We start from the raw sequence: 17,265 nt of genomic DNA on the forward strand, positions 1-17,265 counted from the left end.
TGAGACCCTGTAGCTAGAATACTGAGACCCTGTAGATAGAATACTGAGACCCTGTAGATAGAATACTGAGACCCTGTAGATAGAATACTGAGACCCTGTAGATAGAATACTGAGACCCTGTAGATAGAATACTGAGACCCTGTAGATTGAATACTGAGACCCATAGTTACTGAGACCCTGTAGATAGGAATACTGAGACCCTGTAGATAGAATACTGAGACCTGTAGATAGAATACTGAGGCCCAAGTTACTGAGACCCTGTAGATAGAATACTGAGACCCTGTAGATAGAATACTGAGACCCTGTAGATAGAATACTGAGGCCCTGTAGATAGAATACTGAGACCCTGTAGATAGAATACTGAGACCCTGTAGATAGAATACTGAGACCCATAGTTACTGAGACCCTGTAGATAGAATACTGAGACCCATAGTTACTGAGACCATGTAGATAGAATACTGAGACCCATAGTTACTGAGACCCTGTAGATGAGAATACTGAGACCCTGTAATAATAATAATAATAATATGCCATTTAGCAGCAGACGCTTTTATCCAAAGCGACTTACAGTCATGCGTGCATACATTTTATTTATTTTTTGTGTTGGGTGGTCCCGGGATCGAACCCACTACCTTGGCGTTACAAGCGCCGTGCTCTACCAGCTGAGCTACAGAGGACCATAGAGACCCTGTAGATAGAATACTGGAGGCCCATAGTTACTGAGACCCTGTAGATAGAATACTGAGACCCATAGTTACTGAGATCCTGTAGATAGAATACTGAGACCCTGTAGATAGAATACTGAGACCCATAGTTAATGAGACCCTGTAGATAGAATACTGAGGCCCTGTAGATAGAATACTGAGACCCTGTAGATAGAATACTGAGACCCTGTAGATAGAATACTGAGACCCTGTAGATAGAATACGAGACTGTAGATAGAATACTGAGACCCATAGTTAATGAGACCCTGTAGATAGAATACTGATGCCCTGTAGATAGAATACTGAGACCCTGTAGATAGAATACTGAGACCCTGTAGATAGAATACTGAGACCCTGTAGATAGAATACTGAGACCCTGTAGATAGAATACTGAGACCCTGTAGATAGAATACTGAGACCCATAGTTACTGAGACCCTGTAGATAGAATACTGAGACCCTGTAGATAGAATACTGAGGCCCTGTAGATAGAATACTGAGGCCCATAATTACTGAGACCCTGTAGATGGAATACTGAGGCCCATAGTTACTGAGACCCTGTAGATAGAATACTGAGGCTCTGTAGATAGAATACTGAGACCCTGTAGATAGGAATACTGAGACCCATAGTTACTGAGACCCTGTAGATAGAATACTGAGGCCCTGTAGATAGAATACTGAGGCCCTGTAGATAGAATACTGAGACCCTGTAGATAGAGTACTGAGGCCCATAGTTACTGAGACCCTGTAGATAGAATACTGAGACCCTGTAGATAGAGTACTGAGGCCCTGTAGATAGAATACTGAGACCCATAGTTAATGAGACCCTGTAGATAGAATACTGAGGCCCTGTAGATAGAATACTGAGACCCTGTAGATAGAATACTGAGACCCTGTAGATAGAATACTGAGACCTGTAGATAGAATACTGAGACCCATAGTTAATGAGACCCTGTAGATAGAATACTGAGGCCCTGTAGATAGAATACTGAGACCGAGATAGAATACTGAGACCCTGTAGATAGAATACTGAGACCCTGTAGATAGAATACTGAGACCCTGTAGATAGAATACTGAGACCCTGTAGATAGAATACTGAGACCCTGTAGATAGAATACTGAGACCCTGAGCTAGAATACTGAGACCCTGTAGATAGAATACTGAGACATAGTTACTGAGACCCTGTAGATAGAATAATGAGGCCCTGTAGATAGAATAATGAGGCCCTGTAGCTAGAATACTGAGACCCTGTAGATAGAATACTGAGGCCCATAGTTACTGAGACCTGTAGAAGAAAGGGACCCTGTAGATAGAATACTGAGGCCCTGTAGATAGAATACTGAGGGTTACTGAGACCCTGTAGATAGAATACTGAGGCCCTAGTTACTGAGACCCTGTAGATAGAATACTGAGGCCCTGTAGATAGAATACTGAGGCCCTGTAGATAGAATAGCTGAGACCCTGTAGATAGAATACTGAGACCCTGTAGATAGAATACTGAGACCCTGTAGATAGAATACTGAGGCCCATAGTTACTGAGACCCTGTAGATAGAATACTGAGACCCTGTAGATAGAATACTGAGACCCTGTAGATAGAATACTGAGACCCTGTAGATAGAATACTGAGGCCCATTGTTACTGAGACCCTGTAGATAGAATACTGAGACCCTGTAGATAGAATACCGAGACCCTGTAGATAAAATACTGAGACCCTGTAGATAGAATACTGAGACCCATAGTTACTGAGACCCTGTAGATAGAATACTGAGACCCTGTAGATAGAATACTGAGGCCCATAGTTACTGAGACCCTGTAGATAGAATACTGAGACCCTGTAGATAAAATACTGAGACCCTGTAGATAGAATACTGAGGCCCATAGTTACTGAGACCCTGTAGATAGAATACTGAGACCCTGTAGATAAAATACTGAGACCCTGTAGATAGAGTACTGAGGCCCATAGTTACTGAGACCCTAGATAGAATACTGAGGCCCATGGAGTTACTGAGACCCTGTAGATAAATACTGAGACCCTGTAGATAAAATACTGAGACCCTGTAGATAGAATACTGAGACCCATAGTTACTGAGACCCTGTAGATAGAATACTGAGACCCTGTAGATAGAATACTGAGACCCTGTAGATAGAATACTGAGACCCTGTAGATAGAATACTGAGACCCTGTAGAGATAGAATACTGAGACCCTGTAGATAGAATACTGAGACCCTGTAGATAGAATACTGAGACCCATAGTTACTGAGACCCTGTAGATATAATACTGAGGCCCATAGTTACTGAGACCCTGTAGATAGAATACTGAGACCCTGTAGAGTAGAATACTGAGACCCTGTAGATGGAATACTGAGACCCTGTAGATAGAATACTGAGGCCCAAGTTACTGAGACCCTGTAGATGAGAATACTGAGACCCTGTAGATAGAATACTGAAGGCCCATAGTTACTGAGACCCTGTAGATAGAATACTGAGACCCTGTAGATAGAATACTGAGACCCATAGTTACTGAGACCCTGTAGATAGAATAATGAGACCCAGTAGATAGAATACTGAGACCCTGTAGATAGAATACTGAGACCCATGGGTTACTGAGACCCTGTAGATAGAATAATGAGACCCTGTAGATAGAATAATGAGACCCTGTAGATAGAATACTGAGACCCTGTAGCTAGAATACTGAGACCCTGTAGATAGAATACTGAGACCATGTAGATAGAATACTGAGACCCTGTAGATAGAATACTAGAGACCCTGTAGATAGAATACTGAGACCCCATAGTTACTAGAGACCCTGTAGATAGAATACTGAGGCCCATAGTTACTGAGACCCTGTAGATAGAATACTGAGACCCATAGTTAATGAGACCCTGTAGATAGAATACGAGGCCCTGTAGATAGAATACTGAGACCCTGTAGATGAGAATACTGAGACCCTGTAGATAGAATATGAGACCCTGTAGATAGAATACTGAGACCCTGTAGATAGAATACTGAGACCCTGTAGATAGAATACTGAGGCCCATAGTTACTGAGACCCTGTAGATAGAATACTAGGACCATAGTTACTGAGACCCTGTAGATAGAATACTGAGACCCTGTAGATGGAATACTGAGACCCTGTAGATAGAATACTGAGACCCATAGTTACTGAGACCCTGTAGATAGAATACTGAAACCCTGTAGATAGAATACTGAGACCCTGTAGATAGAATACTGAGACCCATAGTTACTGAGACCCTGTAGATAGAATACTGAGACCCTGTAGATAGAATACTGAGACCCTGTAGATAGAATACTGAGGCCCTGTAGATAGAATACTGAGACCCTGTAGATAGAATACTGAGACCCATAGTTACTGAGACCTGTAGATAGAATACTGAGACCCATAGTTACTGAGACCCTGTAGATGAGAATACTGAGACCCTGTAGATAGAATACTGAGACCCTGTAATAATAATAATAATAAGATAATAATATGCCATTTAGCAGACGTTTTATCCAAAGCGACTTACAGTCATGCGTGCATACATTTTATTTATTTTGTGTATGGGTGGTCCGGGATCGAACCCACTACCTTGGCGTTACACGCCGTGCTCTACCAGCTGAGCTCAGAGGACCATAGAGACCCTGTAGATAGAATACTGAGGCCCATAGTTTACTGAGACCCTGTAGACAGAATACTGAGACCCATAGTTACTGAGATCCTGTAGATAGAATACTGAGACCCTGTAGATAGAATACTGAGACCCATAGTTGAATGAGACCCTGTAGATAGAATACTGGACCCTGTAGATAGAATACTGAGACCCTGTAGATAGAATACTGAGACCCTGTAGATAGAATACTGAGACCCATAGTTACTGAGACCCTGTAGATAGAATACTGGACCCTGTAGATAGAATACTGAGACCCTGTAGATGAGAACACTGAGGCCCATAGTTACTGAGACCCTGTAGAGAATACTGAGACCCATAGTTACTGAGACCCTGTAGATAGAATACTGAGACCCTGTAGATAGAATACTGAGACCCTGTAGATGAGAATACTGAGACCCATAGTTACTAGAGACCCTGTAGATAGAATACTGAAACCCTGTAGATAGAATACTGAGACCCTGCAGATAGAATACTGAGACCCATAGTTACTGAGACCCTGTAGATAGAATACTGAGACCCTGTAGATAGAATACTGAGACCCTGTAGATAGAATACTGAGGCCCATAGTTACTGAGACCCTGTAGATAGAATACTGAGACCCATAGTTACTGAGACCCTGTAGATAGAATACTGAGACCCTGTAGATAGAATACTGAGACCCTGTAGATAGAATACTGAGGCCCTGTAGATGAGAATACTGAGGCCCTGTAGATAGAATACTGAGACCCTGTAGATAGAATACTGAGACCCTGTAGATAGAATACTGAGACCCATAGTTACTGAGACCCTGTAGATAGAATACTGAGACCCAGTAGTTACTGAGACCCTGTAGATAGAATACTGAGACCCATAGTTACTGAGACCCTGTAGATAGAATACTGAGACCCTGTAGATAGAATACTGAGACCCTGTAATAATAATAATAATAATAATAATATGCCATTTAGCAGACGCTTTTATCCAAAGCGACTTACAGTCATGCGTGCATACATTTTATTTATTTTTTGTGTATGGGTGGTCCCGGGGATCGAACCCACTACCTTGGCGTTACAAGCGCCATGCTCTACCAGCTGAGCTACAGAGGACCATAGAGACCCTGTAGATAGAATACTGAGGCCCATAGTTACTGAGACCCTGTAGATAGAATACTGAGACCCTGTAGATAGAATACTGAGACCCATAGTTACTGAGACCCTGTAGATAGAATACTGAGACCCTGTAGATAGAATACTGAGACCCATAGTTACTGAGACCCTGTAGATAGAATAATGAGACCCAGTAGATAGAATACTGAGACCCTGTAGATAGAATACTGAGACCCATAGTTACTGAGACCCTGTAGATAGAATAATGAGACCCTGTAGATAGAATAATGAGACCCTGTAGCTAGAATACTGAGACCCTGTAGCTAGAATACTGAGACCCTGTAGATAGAATACTGAGACCATGTAGATAGAATACTGAGACCCTGTAGATAGAATACTGAGACCCTGTAGATAGAATACTGAGACCCTGTAGATAGAATACTGAGACCCTGTAGATAGAATACTGAGGCCCATAGTTACTGAGACCCTGTAGATAGAATACTGAGACCCTGTAGATAGAATACTGAGACCATGTAGATAGAATACTGAGGCTCATAGTTACTGAGACCCTGTAGATAGAATAATGAGACCCTGTAGATAGAATACTGAGACCCATAGTTACTGAGACCCTGTAGATAGAATACTGAGACCCTGTAGATAGAATACTGAGGCCCATAGTTACTGAGACCCTGTAGATAGAATACTGAGACCCATAGTTACTGAGACCCTGCAGATAGAATACTGAGACCCTGTAGATAGAATACTGAGACCCTGTAGATAGAAATACTGAGGCCCGCAGTTACTGAGACCCTGTAGATAGAATACTGAGACCCGTAGTTACTGAGACCCTGTAGATAGAATACTGAGGCCCATAGTTACTGAGACCCTGTAGATAGAATACTGAGACCCATAGTTACTAGACCTGTAGATAGAATACTGAGACCCTGTAGATAGAATACTGAGACCCTGTAGATAGAATACTGAGACCCTGTAGATAGAATACTGAGACCCATAGTTACTGAGACCCTGTAGATAGAATACCTGAGACCCATAGTTACTGAGACCCTGTAGATAGAATACTGAGACCCATAGTTACTGAGACCCTGTAGATAGAATACTGAGACCCTGTAGATAGAATACTGAGACCCTGTAATAATAATAATATATGCCATTTTAGCAGACACTTTTATCCAAAGCGACTTACAGGTCATGCGTGCATACATTTATTTATTTTTTGTATATGGGTGGTCCCGGGGATCGAACCCACTACCTTTGCGTTACAAGCGCCGTGCTCTACCAGCTGAGCTACAGAGGACCATAGAGACCCTGTAGATAGAATACTGAGGCCCATAGTTACTGAGACCCTGTAGATAGAATACTGAGACCCATAGTTACTGAGACCCAGTGAAGATAGAATACTGAGACCCTGTAGATAGAATACTGAGACCCATAGTTACTGAGACCCTGTAGATAGAATACTGAGGCCCATAGTTACTGAGACCCTGTAGATAGAATACTGAGACCCATAGTTAATGAGACCCTGTAGATAGAATACTGAGGCCCTGTAGATAGAATACTGAGACCCTGTAGATAGAATACTGAGACCCTTTAGAAGAATACTGAGACCCTGTAGATAGAATACTGAGACCCTGTAGATAGAATACTGAGACCCTGTAGATAGGAATACTGAGGCCCTAGTTACTGAGACCCTGTAGATAGAATACTGAGACCCATAGTTACTGAGACCCTGTAGATAGAATACTGAGACCCTGTAGATAGAATACTGAGACCCTGTAGATAGAATACTGAGGCCCATAGTTACTGAGACCCTGTAGATAGAATACTGAGACCCTGTAGATAGAATACTGAGACCCTGTAGATAGAATACTGAGACCCATAGTTACTGAGACCCTGTAGATAGAATACTGAAACCCTGTAGATAGAATACTGAGACCCTGTAGATAGAATACTGAAACCCTGTAGATAGAATACTGAGACCTGTAGATAGAATACTGAGACCCTGTAGATAGAATACTGAGACCCTGTAGATAGAATACTGAGACCCTGTAGATAGAATACTGAGACCCTGTAGATAGAATATGAGGCCCATAGTTCTGAGACCCTGTAGATAGAATACTGGAGACCCATAGTTACTGAGACCCTGTAGATAGAATACTGAGACCCTGTAGATAGAATACTGAGACCCTGTAGATAGAATACTGAGACCCTGTAGATAGAATACTGAGACCCATAGTTACTGAGACCCTGTAGATAGAATACTGAGACCCCATAGTTACTGAGACCCTGTAGATAGAATACTGAGACCCATAGTTACTGAGACCCTGTAGATAGAATACTGAGACCCTGTAGATAGAATACTGAGACCCTATAATAATAATAATATGCCATTTAGCAGACACTTTTATCCAAAGCGACTTACAGTCATGCGTGCATACATTTTATTTATTTTTTGTGTATGGGTGGTCCCGGGATCGAACCCACTACCTTGGCGTTACAAGAGCCGTGCTCTGCCAGCTGAGCTACAGAGGACCATAGAGACCCTGTAGATAGAATACTGAGGCCCATAGTTACTGAGACCCTGTAGATAGAATACTGAGACCCATAGTTACTGAGACCCTGTAGATAGAATACTGAGACCCCTGTAGATAGAATAGAGACCCTGTAGATAGAATACTGAGACCCTGTAGATAGAATACTGATACCCTGTAGATAGAATACTGAGGCCCATAGTTTGAGACCCTGTAGATAGAATACTGAGGCCCTGTAGATGGAATATTGAGGCCCATAGTTACTGACACCCTGTAGATAGAATACTGAGACCCTGTAGATAGAATACTGAGACCCTGTAGATAGAATACTGAGGCTCATAGTTACTGAGACCCTGTAGATGAGAATAATGAGACCCTGTAGATAGAATACTGAGACCCATAGTTACTGAGACCCTGTAGATAGAATACTGAGACCCTGTAGATAGAATACTGAGGCCCATAGTTACTGAGACCCTGTAGATAGAATACTGAGGCCCTGTAGATAGAATATTGAGGCCCATAGTTACTGACACCCTGTAGATAGAATACTGAGACCCTGTAGATAGAATACTGAGACCCTGTAGATAGAATAATGAGACCATGTAGATAGAATACTGAGACCCTGTAGATAGAATACTGAGACCCTGTAGATAGAATACTGAGACCCTGTAGATAGAATACTGAGACCCTGTAGATAGAATACTGAGACCCTGTAGATAGAATACTGAGGCCCATAGTTACTGAGACCCTGTAGATAGAATACTGAGGCCCATAGTTACTGAGACCCTGTAGATAGAATACTGAGACCCAGTAGATAGAATACTGAGACCCTGTAGATAGAATACTGAGACCCTGTAGATAGAATACTGAGGCCCATAGTTACTGAGACCCTGTAGATAGAATGACTGAGACCCTGTAGATAGAATACTGAGACCCTGTAGATAGAATACTGAGGCCCATAGTTACTGAGACCCTTGTAGATAGAATACTGAGACCCTGTAGATAGAATACTGAGACCTGTAGATAGAATACTGAGACCCTGTAGATAGAATACTGAGACCCTGTAGATAGAATACTGAGACCCAAGTTACTGAGACATTGACTCCTAGTCCCTGGCCTCTGATAATGGGCTCCTCTCCAGTAGTGATTTTAGCATGTAAATCTTGGTGTGGCAAAAGATATATATATTGGGGGATGCATGTTAGCAAGCCACTACACAACACTAAACAGTACATTAATTGGACTATAACGAATGACAAAGCTGCCCACAAACTGTTAGGGCCTCCATAAAGCTGTCCAAACAGCAGAGTACAAACAGCAGAGTCCCAACAGCAGAGTCCCAACAGCAGAGTCCAAACAGCAGAGTCCCAACACCTTACCACTGCTACACCTGGCTATCAGTGGAGCCTTGTCTGGCAGCGAAACAGTTCATTCAGCATCATTTACTGCCTTTAAAAAAAAACATAGCTGATATGGCTGACTTGCTTAAACAAATGTTTTACTCAAATTCGAGCTCTACCCTTAGATTTGGCAGGTGACGTGAGTATTCCCCATGAGTGACAGAACACTGAGCCAATCACGACGCAACTAGAACATTACCAACCCCTACGCTCTGTATTTTCCGCTGGCTGCCCCACCACCACAGAAAGCACTGAGCTGGCTGCCCACCACCACAGAAAGCACTGAGCTGGCTGCCCCACCACCACAGAAAGCACTGAGCTGGCTGCCCCCACCACAGAAAGCACTGAGCTAGGCTGAAACACCTGCATTTTGGAGCTGCCTTACTCAAGAAAGCAAAAAAGGGACCATGTTTGTATGCGGCTGTTGCACGAACCCCGTGGCTCTAAACGTCTAGGGTGGATGGACATGAGACCCGTAACATAAATTATGCAAATTATAAGTGTGACCTGGAACAGCGAGAACCAAAATGACACAACAACCATGAGCTACCGTCAAACTTAAATGGTTTATTACTAAACACACGGTAAAGGTTTGGGAAAAGGGCTGAGCAGGACCCAAGAAATGAAACAATAGTGTAAAACCCCTAAACTGATCTAGCCTGCCTAAAGAACCGCTAGGCTACTGCTACCATACAAAAATACAGTGGGTGGTCCGCTCCAGGTCTAACTGGTGTTTATAGACAGATTTCTTCCTACGGGTAATGTACGCCCAAGGGCAACTAGCTTAAACTCCCCTTTTCCCAAAAAAACACAAAGCTACTAAACAGGGTAATCAGCAATTTAGTGTCGTTACACAACACACAGGACACCACAGTGTCCATACTCACATATGGCAAAAAAGTCTCTCTCCTTGCAACAAACACAAGTCTGGTTTTATACAATGGGCTGTGTGATTCAACAAACGAGTAACAGGTGGTGCTATTCACAGGAATGTTCACTGATTGGTCCAATCAGCAGACACCTCAACGACCACCAATCAGGAACATACAGGACACCTGTGATTAGGGCAGAAAGAGTAAAACACACAAAAACACAGGATACCTGTATCGTAACACTCCACCCTTAAAAGAGCAAACCAAAATGGTTTGCAAACACGTACTACTATCACAACACCCAAAATTCAATAATCCTCCTGCCGGGATAACAAAAAAAACCTAGATCATTACACACGAGACAAAGCATCTGCCAACACATTATCTAACCCCCTTCTTGTGGCGGATCTCCAAATTATAATTTTGCACGACAAGTGCCCAGCGCATAAGGCGTTGGTTCTGGTTGTACATCCGGTGGAGAAAACTAAGGGGTTATGGTCAGTATACACTATTACTGGTAATGCACTGGAACCAACATAAACTTCAAAGTACTGCAGAGCTAACAACAAAGCTAGAGCTTCTTGTTCAATGGTGGAATAGTTTGTCTGACATTTGTTAAATTTCCGTGAAAAATAACAGACAGGATGGTCCACTCACTCTGGTCTTGCTGCAGTAGAACAGCACCAGCACCCTGGCACTTGCATCTACCTCCAGTTTAAACGGCCGCTCAAAATCTGGCGCAGCAAGAACAGGAGTACTACACAAGAGTGCTTTAGCAGTGTTGAAAGCAGTACAACAATCTTCGACCATACAAATTTTCTCGCCGGACTGAGCAAATCCGTTAATGGAGCAACTACCGCAGAGAAATTTTTACAGAAACTCACGGTGTAGCCAACCATCCCTAAAAAAGCGGCGTAGTCTCTCTTCTGGTGGTAGGTGCGGGAAATGCGTTTATAGCTGAGACCTTGGCATCTCCAGGGCGCACCTGACCATGGCGACCTGTTTACCAAGATAAGTAACAGTGGCCTTCCCAAACTCGCACTTTGCTAAGTTCAGGGTTAGAGAAGCGGTTGCTGAGCGTTCACACACTACCCTTAGAGTGTTAACATGATCAGACCACTCAGTTGAATAAATTACCAGATCATCAAGGTAAGCACTACAATTAGAACTCCAGCCAATACTGTGTTAACCAGGGCGTTGGAAAGTGGCTGGTGCGTTCCCGCATCCCAAATGCCATGACAGCATATTGTAGAAGTGATCTGGGGTCACAAATGGCAGAGATGTCGGAGGCACGTGGGGTTAACGGCACCTGCCAGTAACCTTTAGAAGATCAATTTGGTTACAAATGTAGCAGCACCAACTGTTCAATACAGTCATCCAGTCTGGGTAGCGAGGCGAAATCGGGCACTGTGACAGCATTGACTTTCCGATAGTCCGTACATAATCTGGATGTCCCATCAGGTTTAGGAACCAGAAGTGCACGGAGAACTCCAAGGACTTGAACTTGGCATAGCCAGGTTATTCTCCAGCAAATAACCGACCTCACCCCTCATTATCTTTCTCTTAGCGACGTTGACACAATAAGGATGTTTGCTTGATAGGTGCAGCGTTTCCAACATTAATGTCATGTTCTAACACATTTGTACATGTAGAACATCATTAAAAGACATGGAAAGCTTTGTAACAGTCTCACAATATCATCTGACTGTCTGTCCGTTAAATGAATCAGGCTTGCGGGAGAGACAACAGCATCTCTGAATTGGGCAATCTCGGCACACTGCTGCTGAGTATTGCGCAACTCCAAACCATCTCCGTCCACATCATTAACATTACCTCCCACTACAGCCGTCAGCAGCAACAGAGACAGCCGACTCGGCCAGTTTTCTCTGGACTGTCTACCTGAGTGACGGTCTGTTGTGGTATGTCTTCAACATGTTAACGTGGCACACGAGATTGGCGTTTTCTATCAGAGTCATCACATAGTCAGTTTCAGTTAGTTTCTTTTCAATGACATAAGGACCAGAGAAGCGTGCTGACAATGGCCTTCTGGCACAGGCAACAACACAGAAACTCGGTCACCTGGCTGCAGTGAACCGGAAACAGCCTGTGTGTCATAGTGTAGCCGTTTCATCCGTTTCTGTGAGGAAGACAGCGCTTCCTTTGCTAGAGCACAGGCAGCATGTAGGCGCTCACGAAAGCGACTACGTAGTCCAACACATTTTCTTTCACACACAACTCTTGTGACAAAAACTTGTCGACTTTCATAGGTCCTCTCATGGTGTGTCAAACACCAGTTCAGCGGGCTGAACCCTAGGGATTCCTGTACTGTCTCACGGACAAACAATACTAGAGAACTCCCTCATCCCAATCTTTCTCAGATTCCAAGCAATATTTAGACGGAGCATGACTTCAGGGTCTGATGCCCAACGTTCAAGCGCACCCTGAGACTCTGGGTGATCGCCTGACACACGGTGTGTAACTGACAAGGATTTTAACACTTGTTTGAAAAGTTTAGAAAGAAATTAGTACCCTGATCGGGTTTGTATCACCTTGGGTAATCCAAAAGTTGAGAAGAATTTGATCAACGCTCTCACCACCCGAGCAGTAATCCTTCGCAGAGGAATGGCCTCTGGGTACCTGCGGCCACACACATCAATTGTCAACATAAACTGGTTACCAGATTTTGTTTTTCGGTAATCGTCCCAACACAATCCAACCATCACATGTTCGAATGGTTCATCCTATGGCAGTATGGGACAAAGAGGCGCGGGGAAATAACCTGGTTGGTTTCCCAACTACTTGACAGGGTGTGGCAAGTCCGACAGAACTGAGCCACATCTTGTTTTAAGCCAGGCCAAAAGAAATGTCGAAAAACTCGATCAAGTGTGGTGACTCCCAGATGTCCGGACCACTGGTGATCATGGAGGATAAAACATTTTGTCCGAAGGCTGTAGGAAAGTCACTATTTGGTAAACAACATTCCAATCTCGCCAGCGTCAACATGGGATGTCCATTTACGCATGAGGAGATTACCATCAATGAAGTATGCCATGTTTTTCTTCTTTAGCTCCTCCTCTGAGACAACACTAGAAAACTTTAGCTAGGCTAATGTCAACCTGTTGGTTAGCGATCAGCTGCTCACGAGTAACTGGTAACTGTATTGCCTCAGCAACAAGTTCCATTTCCTTCTTCCTTTCTCTGGGCTGTTGGTCAGACTGCACCAGCTTACCGAGTAGCACCGAACTATCCTCGGGTCACACTCTCTGAATAGAATCGTGTCTGACAAATCTACCACTTCATCTGACTTGTCGTGCTTGAGCACGTGTGACAGCACAGGCCCCGGGGAACACATCTGGATAACCCTGTGCCAGCTCCTCGGAGAGAGACTGGTCACTTTATCCAATACCTCCAATATGGGTATTACCTTTCCTCCCGGCAATATCGTTGCCCATTATAAAGGTCACCCCTTTTACTGGCAACATCGGACTCGCCAACTCTGAACAATCCACTGACTAACTCAGAGTTACGTTCTACAAGTGCAATGCACTGGGACGAAACCCATTTCAATTCCTTGTACTAACACACACTGGAACCACAATATGTATTATTAGACAAGGGCAACACATCAGCTAGTATGAACGACTACCAGCCGCACCAGTTCTCTGAGGATTCTAACTGGACCGAGAGCCTACATCATCTGATATAGAAACAAACCCCTCAAAAATGAACGGTTCATAACTGTGTGATCTGGGACAGGGACTTTCAAACCACATTCACTATGAGGCTTCTGTCTTGATTCCGGCCTTACAACGTCATGAATCAGCCCAACACCCGTTGCGCCATGGTGATGCTGAGGCATCCCGGTTTTGCGTTTTAGCAGAAAGCAATCATTAACCATATGTCCCACCTTACTGACAATAGAAACAGTGACGCACATCTTTGGCGCGCTGGATGTACTGCTGGTCGACTAGGACTAAGTTAGCAACTCCCGCACCTGCTCTCCGTACGGCCAAAACACGCTCTTATGCGTCAACACAAACTCGTCTGACAATACAGACGCTTCCGACAGTGGGATACTTTCTGTTCGTTCAGATAAACTACAATGCGTTCCGGTAAACAATTTTTTAAACTCTTCTAACAAGATTAACTCCCGTGAGAGTTAAAATCAGTTACCTTACTAACTGTGCCATTTGTCAAACAGATTTCCTTTGTCTCTAGCAAACTCCACATAAGTCTGAGTAGGAGACTTTTTATGAGCCTAAATCTCTGTCGATATGCCTCAGGAACAAGCTTCCCAGGCACGAAGAACAGTAGCTTTGACCACCTCATAATTCAAACTGTCTTCAAGAGGTAGCACTGCCAGAACCTCTTGGGCTTTACCTGTTAGCTTACACTCATAATAGGCACCATACCTCGTCAGAGCCTTTCAATGCTACCGCTATAACGTTCAAAAACACTGAAATAGGAATCAACCTCTGACTCCTGAACACAGGTACCAAGGTGATCTGCCTACTAATATCAAACGTAAAGATGACACAGCTGGTGAGATAGCTCACTAGCAGGCATAGTATTAGCAGAGACTAACCTCGCTGTTTCTGCCTCCTAGTTCCATTTTACGCATCGCCAGTTCTTGATCAAGCCTACTGCGTCTCCAGTTTCTTGATCAAGCCTACGCGTCTCAGTTCTTGATCAAGCCTACGCGTCTCCAGTTCCATCTTACGCGTCTCCTGTTCTATCTTACGCGTCTCCTGTTCTGCCTTACGCGTCTCCTGTTCTGCCTCTAGCTCCATTTCCCGCATCTCCAGCTTGTCTTGCCTGATGTGCCCGCTCTTTCGCCTCCATTTGGAGCCGTCGAGCGGACATCGATCCTGGCATCACTGTCAGTCAGTGGGAGAGTGGGTCATAACGGGGCAATGTGGCTGGAGCTCGTCCCAGACACTGATGGGCTTACAGAAACATCAACCACATCCCCTACAGGAGCAGCAGACTCAGTGCGGCGGTAACTCAAGCACTCGCTCGTTTAACAATATCGCTAGCACTATCTTCCCCTAACTTCTGCTTTCACTATACCCCTCGTATGGGTACAGAAAAGTGGTCAGCCAAAGCCTGTAGATCCACTCCACGACAATTCTCAAAAATCTCCCACGTAGGGGTTTTCCAAAAATGCTTCCACATCAAAAAGTAGCCATCCTACAACTACACGAGCCGTCGACTACTGAACACACACAAAAAAAAAACAGGTAGTTACAGCTGCTAAGCTCAACACTGAACCAGACACTTACTAATTTACTGAGTAGCATGGGATAGATCCCAGATCGAGCCCCCACTTTATGTTGAACCCCGTGGCTCTAAACGTCTAGGGTGGATGGACATGAGACCCGTAACATAAATTATGCAAATTATAAGTGTGACCTGGAACAGCGAGAACCAAAAATGACACAACAACCATGAGCTACCGCGTCAAACTTAAATGGTTTATTACTAAACACACGGTAAAGGTTTGGGAAAAAAGGGCTGAGCAGGACCCAAGAAATGAAACAATAGTGTAAAACCCCTAAACTGACTCTAGCCTGCCTAAAGAACCGCTAGGCTACTGCTACCATACAAAAATACAGTGGGTGGTCCGCATTCCAGGTCTAACTGGTGTTTATAGACAGATTTCTTCCTACGGGTAATGTACGCCCAAGGGCAACTAGCTTAAACTCCCCTTTTCCCAAAAACACACAAAGCTACTAAACAGGGTAATCAGCAATTTAGTGCGTACACAACACACAGGACACCACAGTGTCCATACTCACATATGGCAAAAAGTCTCTCTCCCTTGCAACAAACACAAGTCTGGTTTTATACAATGGGCTGTGTGATTCAACAAACGAGTAACAGGTGGTGCTATTCACAGGAATGTTCACTGATTGGTCCAATCAGCAGACACCTCAACGACCACCAATCAGGAACATACAGGACACCTGTGATTAGGGCAGAAAGAGTAGAAACACACAAAAACACAGGATACCTGTATCCGTAACAGCTCTTTACTAACTCAATGATTAATTTTATTATTATTTTTTTACATTGTTTGCAAATTGATATGTGACATATTAATGCCAAAATAACATGCAAAACAGGCAACCCCCAAAAATGATCGGGTCCCCACTGCTCCTTTATAATATTTAGGAGACCACAAAAAGGAAAACATCATACTAATGCAGATTAAATGCAAAAACATTCTCTCTGTCAAGTGCTGCAACACTGTGACCCCAGCCCCTTTGACAGTCTAAAGGAGTGCTGCAACACTATGACCCCAGCCCCTTTTGACAGTCTAAAGGAGTGCTGCAACACTGTGACCTAGCCCCCTTTTGACAGAGTCTAAAGGAGTGCTGCAACACTGTGACCCCAGCCCCCTTTTGACAGAGTCTAAAGGAGTGCTGCAACACTGTGACCCCAGCCCCCTTTTGACAGAGTCTAAAGGAGTGCTGCAACACTGTGACCCCAGCCCCTTTTGACAGAGTCTAAAGGAGTGCTGCAACACTGTGACCCCAGCCCCTTTTGATAGAGTCTAAAGGAGTGTAAGAATGATTCCCTTGGCCTTGGTAAAAGTAAACCTCCAACCGAAAAACAAGGCTGATCTTGAGAACCACCTGTACCTTTCACATTACTCTGACAAATAGGCCTAAGCAAGCCAAAATAGTAGCCGATATAGTAAGGTTATTTAAGCAACAAGGCCCGAGGGGGTGTGGTATATGGCCAATATACCACGGCTAAAAGGCTGTTCTTAAGCGGGATACAGCCCTTAGCAGTGGTATATCGGCCATATACCACAAAACCCAGAGGTGTCTTACTACTATTATAAACTGGTTACCAACGTAATTAGCGCAATAAAATGTATTTTGTCATACCCAGTGGTATTTCAGCCAATCAGCATTCAGGGCTCGAACCACGCAGTTTATAATAACAGTTAGAAAACCAATAGGATGGAGAACATGC

This window comes from Coregonus clupeaformis, unplaced genomic scaffold, assembly GCF_020615455.1.
Source record: "Coregonus clupeaformis isolate EN_2021a unplaced genomic scaffold, ASM2061545v1 scaf3519, whole genome shotgun sequence".
Lineage (NCBI taxonomy): Eukaryota > Metazoa > Chordata > Actinopteri > Salmoniformes > Salmonidae > Coregonus > Coregonus clupeaformis.